This window comes from Micromys minutus (assembly GCF_963924665.1).
Source record: "Micromys minutus genome assembly, chromosome: 1".
NCBI classification, from domain to species: Eukaryota; Metazoa; Chordata; class Mammalia; order Rodentia; family Muridae; genus Micromys; species Micromys minutus.
In genome coordinates, this window is record NC_137969.1 from 190,375,726 (window position 1) to 190,386,203 (window position 10,478).

General features: G+C 44.3%; 1 protein-coding gene across 1 annotated transcript in view; it reads right to left on the reverse strand.

Annotated features, from left to right (window-relative positions):
• The window catches only part of STXBP6 (syntaxin binding protein 6), a 231,522-nt gene extending 223,428 nt beyond the window's left edge, over window positions 1-8,094 (reverse strand). The window contains exon 1 of the mRNA XM_080933394.1: window positions 7,952-8,094. The gene's annotated coding sequence lies outside the window, so the exon portion shown is untranslated. The remainder of the gene's footprint in view (window positions 1-7,951) is intronic.
• Window positions 8,095-10,478: the final 2,384 nt, after the last annotated feature.

Consider the following 10,478-nt stretch of genomic DNA (forward strand, 5'->3'; position numbering starts at 1 on the left):
TAACAGAAAACTCCTCCCCTGAAAACTATGATTTAATCTCTTACATCACCCTCCATAGCAACTGAAGCATACAAGTTTAAAACCCCTGATCTTTCATATACATAGTTCGTTTTGTTGGATTCTGCTTTCGCCATGGAATCCTGGGCGCCTGGGAAAAGGAAAAGGCAAACAGCCTTGCTATTCTGAGACACTATGCTAAGCATGGTGCTGTGAGCTCAGTCTTAACCTGATGTGGAAAGAAAACTGGCCCATGTGGTAATTAACTTGCCACGGTCCCAGAGCAAACATGTGGTGGAGCCACATTTCACATTCAGCTCCGCCCCATCTGCAGTGTATCAGCTCCACTGTAAGTGTGACACGTGGGAATAGCAGCATCTGCATCAAGCCCAGGTTCCTTAGAACTGCAGAATCTCAAGTGCCATCGCAGCTGGCTGAGAGGGAGGCAGCATTCAAGCAAGATGCCCTAGCCTACCCAGTGTGTGGCTGAGCACTGCTATTCCACACCAGGAAGGGGAGAAGAACATCTCCACCCACAGGGCAACTGCCTCAGCCCCAGTAGTGTTAAACATATTAACTGTCGGGACTCTTGGCCCAGACACACTGATGCTCACACAATAACAATCAGCACATGGAGGTCTGAATACAGTTAGATTTACCACAAAGAGGGCAATCTTAAGAGAATTCCAGGAAGCAGTAAATGACACTAAACGTCTACCACAGTCAAATCCAAAGGGAGAAGCTCAGCATAAGTGGCCATCAGACCTCTGCCAGCTCAGGTCAGGAAGCCCAACTATGGAATTTATTTCAGAAGGAGAACCTAATAAAAACATTAGGATCTGAAGACCGCAAGGCCCTGACCACCCAGGGGTGAAGGGGCAAAATCCTTTTAATTCAGAGGAAGGAAGGGGGGGTGGGTAATAAAAATTCACAGAGAACTTTAGAGTACCCACAGACAAAAAAAAAAAAAAAAAAAAAAAAAAAAAAAAGAAGAAGAAGAAGAAGAAGTCGGCTGTTTTTTCAGTAGCAGAAGCTGACCTGAAACTATTAGTGACTGCTTAGGCCACTTTTAAAACTCTTAGCCTACCATACCCTTTTATTTTTTTATGGAGCTGTAACTAATATACTATTTTTTTTTAAAAAAGTACTCATTTAAAGTACGCAATGCAATAGTTTTCAAGAGTTATATAACCACCACTATTTAATTCCAAAACATTACATCACCCCCAAAAGAAACCCCAAAGTCACTTTCTGTTTTACCCTCTCTTTTCCAATACCCTGGATATTTCATGATGGAATCCTGCAGCATGTGACTTTTGTGCCCTGCTTTTCTTCACACAGTAGACTCAAGGCTCATCCGTGTTGTAGCAGGTATTCCCCTTTCTGCCTAAACTGCTTTGCATCATGTGGATAGACTATGTTTCATTTATCCATGAGGTGATGGAAATGTGTTCTTTCCCTTTTAGCTCTATGACTAATGCGGCTATGAATATTCACTCACAAGTGTTTATTCTGACATACTTTCACTTCCTTTGGGAATTTCTTGGGAGAGGGACTCTTTTTTTTGTAGCCAGTATTTAACAATTCGAGGGACCATCTAGCTGCCTGCAATTTACCTTCTACCAATACTCCACATGCAGGACCAATTTCTTCATACGTGTCTTCCTGATAACAGCCATCCAGATTGATGGGAAGTGTCTCTTTATGGTTTGAATTTACATTTCCTTGCTGACTAATGGCACTGAGAAAAATTTCACATTCTTCAAAGAAATAGCTATGCAAATCCCCTTTCTACTTTGAAATTGGGTTAGTTGCCTCTTTATTGTAGTCGGGTTGCAAGAGTTCTTCTTTCTGGCTATATTTGAAACTCTAGTGAGGAACCCTCTTCCTGGAAAGTCCTTCCCATTATCCAGCATTCTTCGATGGAGCTGTTACAGGAGCTCCACTGTGCAAGGATGACTTTGGTCTATCAGTAACTCTACTCTCTGTCCCCTTGGAAATCCCTCTGAGAGCTGTGCCTCCTCCTACCCACAAGCATCTTGCCTGCCATTGTCACAACCTTCCTGTAATCTTGAGACTTGAGATAGCATACCACTGGTTTTCAGACTACCACCATAGAATCTCTTCAGCTCACTCTGATCAGGGCACCATCTTTTGTTTTGTGTGCCTTGTAAATCATCTATGCAGACACCACTGCTAGTGCCCACAGTTCTTTGGTATCATGCCACCAACACAACACTCTCTGTCTGATGGAAAGTAGGGCTCCACTATTCTCACTAGCACATCTCCACCCCTTTATGGAGACGTTCCTAGCCACAGCTTAAAATTCTGCCTCTGCAATACTAACCAGTCGTCCCTTACAGAGTTCATTATTCAATCAGTACCCAGGAAATGACCCCAATTAAACCATTTCGTTCACAGTAGTATTAGAGATCATATTAGAATGGTTGGCATATTTAGTAATTCATCCCCAAAGATTCACAAACAACTTTGACAATGTTGTGCTCCGAAAAATTCTGACTTGAATACTTATGAATGAGTATTTGTCGACAGTATTCAGCAGAGTACGTCTCGGGTGTTTTAGTATGATGGCATACAGTTTTAGAGTCTCTATGTGAGAGAAAGTAATGGGTGCTGCTCCCCAAATTGATTTGCCCTTTAGAAGAGCACACCTATTAACATCCACCCCAACAGCATTTTTCCAACACATTCAGAACTGCTGAGCTAATCCAATTGCTGCTCAATTCTATCAGCTGGACAGCAATGAGAAGAAACCAGTTTATGTGGGGGGGGGGCTAACAAAGTATGTTAGCTTTGTTTTCCAATGTCATTTGCTAGCAGACACTCTTAACAGCAGGCAGTAATAAATTTAATAAATTAATAAAAAAAGAAAAAAAAGAAGGAAAAGGGAAAAAGTATGCACAGGTTCATAATGTTTAAGCTGTCCGGTTTTATCAAACTGGAAAACGTTCAAATGAAAAACAAACGTAGTTTTTCAATTGAGCTACTGCAGTATCACCCGGATTTTTGTTTAAGAGCACTCTCAGGAAGGCTGAGAAGGGCGCTTCTGGACTTTGACTCTGTAATTCAATACCAACAGTGACAACCACAGAGAAATGAAATACAATAAGGATTGTCTTACAATAGACTTATTAACAGAACAAAGACACCAGGGAGCTGCTGCTGAGAAAAGTAAACAGCAGTGACAAGAAAAGGACTGCTCACACATGAAGGGGGCGGGGGCACCACACTGCAGCAGAAATAAGGGCAACACCCAAAATGTACACATCAGGTCATGGGGAGGAGTTTTAAAGCAGAAGTGGGAGAAACTATCTGAAGGAGCTACTGAATCAAAACAACCCTGAGATTCCACCTCACACCAACCAGAATGGCTAAGATCAAAAATTCAGATGACAGCAGATGCTGGCACGGATGTGGAGAAAGAGGAACACTTCTCCATTGTTGGTGGGGTGGTAAACTGATACAACCACTTTGGAAATCAGTCTGGCTGTTCCTCACAAAATTGGACATAGTACTACCTGAGGACCCAGTTATTCCACTTTTGGGCATATACCCCAGAAAAGTGCCAACATACAAAAAAGACACATGCACCACAATGTTCATAGGAGCCCTATTTATAATAGCCAGAAGCTAGAAAGAACCCAAATGTCCTTCAGTAGATGAATGGATACAAAAATTGTGGTATATTTACACAATGGAGTACTACTCAGGTATCAGAAACAATGACTTTATGAAATTTCTAAGAAAATGGATGCATCTAGAGAATAACATCCTGAGTGAGATAACCCAGTCACAAAAAAATCAGACATAATATGCAGTCACTGATAATTGGATACTAATCCCAAAAAGCTCTGAACACACCCAGAAACAACTCACAGACTATTTGAAGTTCAAGAAAAACATAGGTCAAAAAAAAAAAAAAAAAAGAAAAAGAAAAATGAAAAACCGTTATGCTTAATTTTTACACACCAAGAAAACTGACTATTTCCAGGTTACATCTTGTTTTACATGTATTTTATGCTCATTGTAACTAGTAAGATTTTAAATGCATACTATCAAACCTTTAAAAAATCAAGTTCTGACAAAAATGTATTCATATACTTTTTGGCAAAAATACTTAAAATCTGTACATTTATCTTTGTTTTTTAAAATGAAGTTGTTCAATTAAAACAAAGAGAGAATGACAATGGGTCCTTTACCAAGCATTGATTGCAGTCAGGAAGGCAGGCTTAGGCTTGCAGTTTTATCTACTAAAACGTTAAGTGGTACACTTGAGTTTTTGAATAGGCTTCTGATTTACTGATATGTTTTCCCCACTGTTAATCATTTTAGTGCTACAACAGAGCATGAATGGAAAGCTAAGATAAAGCAAGTGGGTGAGCTGAGATGCCATTTGGCACAGCAACATGAAGTAGTGAAAGTGCTAACTGACCTCACAGATCCAGACTTGGATGCTCATTATATAAACATTATTTCTTCCTCAGGAACTCACGTGTCTCATGCAAGTTCCTAGTGCCTCTCTCACGCAAAGCAGTTAAAATGCAAAGACCACAGTCATAGCAAGTCATAGTAAGACCTCTGTACACAGGTGCTTCAGTGGTATGGGCAACAAGGACAAGATCAGTTGACTCTAACAATGCTAAAAGTTAATTCACCCTGGCACCCTGCTGACAATGTAGAGCTGTCATTGCCAAGGCCACCATCTTCCAGAGTGCATGGAAGGCTTTGGCTAAGTCTGATCACCATGGGTCAACTAGCAAGGGATGCACTCACACTTCCAAAAGGCTGGAGCAGCCTGTCTATTCAAAGAAAACATTTTTAAAGAAACCCTTCTTAAATGTGCTTTCAGATGTGCTGTCCCCTAACCACAGTTTCAGCCGTCAAGTCTGTGTGCAAACTTTCCACAAATGTCCAAGAGCCTCAAAAATTCAACAGAATACTTGTTGGACTTTGGGTGGTTTGTTTTATTTGTATTAGATTGTGTTATGCTGCTGTGATAAACACCATGATCAGAAGACACTTGGGAAGAAAAGAGTTTATTTGGTTTACATGGCCCAATCACAGTTCATCACTCAAAGAAGTCTACGTAGGAACTCAAGCAGGATACACGAAGGAACACTGCTTACTTGCTTCTCACTATGGCTTGCTCTACTTGCTTAAAGAAGCCAGGACCACCCACCAACTCACAGGATGCCACCACCCACAGGGGGCTGAACCCTCCCACATCAATCACAAGCTAGAGAATGTTCCGGGGTTTGCCTAGAGGACAATAGAAGTAACTCCTTACTTAAAGGTCTGTCTTCTCAGGCAACTTTAGTTTGTGTGAAGTTGGCAAGCAGCACACACATCTAAGGACCACCAATCTCTCTCTACCAAAGTATACCCACCGTGTCTCCCGCGTCTCTACAGACTGGAGACTAAGAACTAGACGGTAAGAAAGAATAATCTTATCTTTTGCAAAATTGTTAAATTGGAAAATCGACTAGAATCATTAAAACAAGGCAATGGTAGCTGGTGCATGTCTTGAAGTTGAAAGTGCTTAAAGCAACTTCCAAATACTCCTGAAAGAAACCCTGTCTCCACTACAAAGAACTAATCTGGAACAGCTCTCATCTCTCTTTCCTCCCCTATACAGATTAGTGGTTCTATATAGGCACGGCTAGTCCGGCAGCCTTACTACCATCTGAAACTAGGTAGCAATACAAACTGCCATAGCTCTGCTCTAAACCTGGAGAATCAGAGACTGGGAGTGGAAGCCAGTACTTAGTGAGTTAGCAAGAACTAATGCTCATATTTGGAAATCTCTGCTCTAGGCCCAGGGTGTATTTCTGGGGAAGCTCAGGAGCCTCATTAAATCCTTGTTCACTGGGGGGCTTGTCATCTGTCCTGTCCTTGCCACTTATGGCCGAATTCACCAATGAGGAGTTTGAGTCCTTAGTTCAAGGTCACTATGAAAAGCCAGGTCAGAGCTCCATCCCAGGACTTGCTGATTTCTTCATCATCTTAGAATCACAAAAGAAGGCTTGCTGATGCAGACAGTTGAGCAGTGGCCCAGGACTGTGAATGGTGCTAGGGCAGGTCCTGAGGTCTCCTCCATTATCCCACACTGCCTCCCTCAGAAAGAGGGATTTCCCACCCATAAAATCAAGAGAAGCTGTTCGGTGTGGGTACATAGCTGTGTCCGCAGATCTCAGCAACTACACCTTGTAGTGAAGACTGCACAGTAGCAGGAGACGTGGCTGTTTGTCATAATCAAGAATAAACAGGGTTCTAAACTGGCCACAGTGCAGAGACAAAATCTAAGGCCTGGACACCACTTTATGTTTTTTTTTTTTTTTTTTTTTTCACTCTCTTCACCTCCCAGTATGTGATTCACATCTCACAAGAGAAACAGAGATAGGGTCACCATCATCTCCCACTTGTAAGAACAGCAAAACAAACAACACAAGCAAGCTGAAGTTCAATGTGGCATCTAAGTTGTCCATCAGGGAAAACTTGAGCTCAGGTCTGTGTAACTCCAGAACCTGTGTGGTATAGCCACAGCATGGGATCCCTACATCGGAAAATCTTCCCCAGATGGACAATCCCCGAGAGAAAAACATACAGCAGAAATGGTGAGCTCCTAAGATACTAGCATTTTGTCAGCGTGAGCTCTCCTTTAAAAACTTAACAGGCATACCCACGGTGTTTAGCCAAGAGATGAAAGAAAAGGAAAGAAGAAAAAAAAAAAAAAAAAAAACAGTGAGAGGTGTATTTCTAGCCTCCATAATTATTCTGGACTTCTTCCCATAGCAGCCTCCTAGGCAAGGCAAACAACCACTGACAGCCTGGGCTCAAACTCCTCCACACACCCCCAAGCCTGTCCCTGAAGCTTCCCCTACACCCCACCCTCTTAGGACAGTGCTGCTCTGACTGGTGTGTAGGCACAACCCTAAAAATCAAAACAAGAAGAGAAAAAATAATAAAAATGAAATAAAAGAAAGAAAGGAAGGAAGAAAATGTGGAACCAGAAGGAACGAGGCCATCCTACACATCCTTGCAATACACAGACTGCCGGTTTCAGGGCCTTGGAGTCTCCCAGAACACCTTAGGAGAAACGAAGAAGACATTCCTCTGCTCCGTTCCTTCTCACAAAGTCCAGGAATGAAAGAAACAGGAGAGGGTTGTTAGGAAGTCCAAGGCAAACAAGCTCGCATGCACTCCTACTAAAGAACTGTGTGCCATTCTAAACTCTCTAACTGACCTTTGATTCCTGGGGTCTGTGATAATGTAAACCCGGGGAAAGTCGGAAAGAAAAAAGCCATCCATCGGTCTACTCCGTCCTCTCTGACTCGCCATATGGGTGAGCCGGATTCTGGTGCTCTCTGAAAGAGAATTCAGAGCCCCGAGGGAGGCTGTGGCCAAGCCCTTGACTACTTCTTAGGTCAGAGAAAGGGGCAAAAGTCATAGGACCGGCAGCTAGCGACCCCCCCCCCCCCCAAGAAGTACCGACCCCTGTTTTGGCAGCAAAGATCTTCCTGGACGATGCCAGCATTCATAGATTGATTGATTTGCTGATTTCAGCGGAGAGAGATTTGGTTAGGGGCGCTGCGACCCACGGAGTTCTTCAGGAGGCACCCTGGGGGGCCGTTCTGCCGAGGTGGCAGTGCGGACCTAAGGGCTCCACCACCAACTTTCTCACAAGGATCTGACCTGCTAGGTTATGGCCAATGTGGCTCCCACTCCTGGTCCCTAGTTGGGGAGACAATCAGCGCCCCAGACCCCTTTCCGCGCCTACAAAGCAGCCCACTCTCCCGCCGCCCTCCAACTTGCCCGCGCGGCTCTCGGCGCGCCTACCCTCTCCGCCTGCCCCGCGGCGCGCATCCCAGCTGCCAGCCGCGGTAGTCGCAACTGTTCGGCTGGGTGGCCTGGCCTCCCCTCGCCAGGAACCTACCGTGCAGCCTGGCTCGTGCTCTGGCGGTGCCTAGTGCGCGGCACGCGTCCCAACCGAAGACAGTGCTTCCCCGCGGTTGCCCCGCGCGGAGATCGGGGCTGCAGACCAAGCTGGGCGGGCTCGGCTGCTGCTGGCTGGTCGCGGCTCGCCGCTCCCCCGCGGGCTCCTGCTGCTGCGCGCGACGAGGGAGGGGTCGGGGAAACTCCTGGCAACTCCAACTCCGGGCGCCAGAGCTCCAGCTGCAGCCTCACGCCGGCCCGCTGCAGCCGAGTGCGAGCTATAGCAAAACCAACCTGCCCCCGCCGCTGCCTGTGAGCATGCCCAGTGCTGCTGTGGGCGAGCCAGGGCGACCTGGCCCGGGGCAAAGATTGGTAGCACAGGGCTCTAGGTCCCGCCGCAGGCGGGGAACCCAGGGGACAAGTGGGGGCGAGCCCGTGGGGCACAGGTTAGCAAGCACAAGGCAGTGAGAGTCCTATAGGTCGTGGGAAGTTTGTGGGCTGGAAAGGTGGGCTGCTTCTGGTAGCCTTTGCCTGCAAGTGTTCAGAAGACAACTACAGGAATGTGGGCCCAGCAGGTGGGGTTTTCTTCAGTCTCAAGCTTACTTAAGGTGACAAAATCCAAGAGCTAATGGGGCCTGGCAAGCCCAGTTAATGAGTGAAGCGGGAAGGAGGAAGCCAGCTTGAGAGAGCTTTGCAGGAAGAGCAGCTGCCCCGTTCTAAGCGCCCATAGCTATCGTAAAAGAAGTCAGACCTGGTTTTACTGGATTTTATTTTATAAACAAGTAAGTGGCTAACATAGCTCTTTTTGTGCAAAATACTCCAGATATTCCAGTTATTGAATCTTGCCAGAGGACAAACAAGAGAGAGAGAGAGAGAGAGAGAGAGAGAGAGAGAGAGAGAGAGGGAGGGAGGGAGGGAGGGAGGGAGGGAGGGAGGGAGGGAGGGAAAGAAAGAAAGAAAGAAAGAAAGAAAGAAAGAAAGAAAGAAAGAAAGAAAGAAAGAAAGAAAGAAAGAAAGAAAGAAAGAAAGAAAGAAAACTAAAGTCTAGACCAAAAACTCATTAATAGGCTGCTCAGTCCAGTGGCTGCTCAGCCTATCTAAACCAAGGAGTTCTGTGGAGAGGTGTTGAGTGCCTGCCCACAGTGGCTTAGGAAGGCGCTGGAAAGGATCCAGGATGATTCAGACTGCCTTCAAAGTGCAAGGGGAAATAGGTTTTCCTGACAGAAGCCAGCTACTGATAAACGCTGGAGCATTCAGAGTTAACTAATGCAGAAAGGCGGCTTTGAGAACAAACTTTGAAGACAAGAGGCTTCAGAAATATAAACACCTGAGAAGGAGGTCACTGCAAGGTAAAACTTGAGTTAGACTCAGTCTAGCAGCCAGAGTCCCTCAAAGGCATATTACATTCTAAAACAAAAGGAAGCCCCCATAGTGCCAGTCCTGGCTTTATTTAAATTTTTGATATTTTTATCATTCATTTTTGCATTAATTTCTTTCCATTTCATACTACATTACAACTTCAATTTGATTTCTGAGTTCTTTGGCCAACCTTTCCATTTTGTTTCCTACCTCATTCTGGCCTGACCCTCCTTGGCTGAAGAAAAAGCTGCAAAATTTAGTACATTAAGAGAATCAGAGCAAGGTGAGATCCAAGTCCTAATTCCTAGTCTCTGATGCCTGTACTTTATCTGATAGAATCTGTTGGAACCAGCTGAGACACTGGAGAAAAAAACTTGTCTAATCCAAAGATACCTCTTCTGTGAAGACATGTTGAGCAGTTCAGGAAGTAGTTCTGAAGGGAAGAAAGGATTGCTCGAGATATGATCACTGTGTTATGAAAGTCCGAGGTATTTGCTGGATAAGACCTTCTGCATTCTGCTTATCCCTGGAAAGAATTGTGGTTGGGCTATCTTTTTACCAAAAACTAATAATCGGGTTTTTTTTTTTTCCTCACTCCCACCCACTCCTGCATCAGTTAAGGTGGCCAAAATAGCTTCTCTTCACAGCTGTGTTTTCCTCATTCTTGAATGAGAAGATGGCTCTCATGATCTATGAGATATTTAGGAGAAGCAATGTGTGCTTACAGGGTTATTAATAGTGAGAGTTTGTGCAATAAGAAAGCACCGTCTTTGATCATCACTTATCAAATTAGACTTGATATGCATTACAAAGGTTGTCTGAGGTAGCAACCTCCATCCATTTGAGAAGCTTTTTCAATATTAAGATATTGTTAATAAAACATTGGGATACATTTTTTCACTGTTTTGACAATTTTGTTAATAAGATCCCCTGGTGTTAGTTTCAATTTCCAACTTCATTTTCTTTTTTCCTCACCACCTTAACTTTTAAACTTGCCCTACCCTCATCCCTAAGTATTGAAGGTCTAGACAAAATGGCTGTCCTCTGTACAAAGTGCCTCTACTGAACAGTTTGTTAGTGTCTGTTTCAGAACAGACTACCCTTTATCTATTGGAAGTATTTTAAGCATGCAGAACTCTCAAAGAGGGAAAAATGCTTGAGTGTTTACA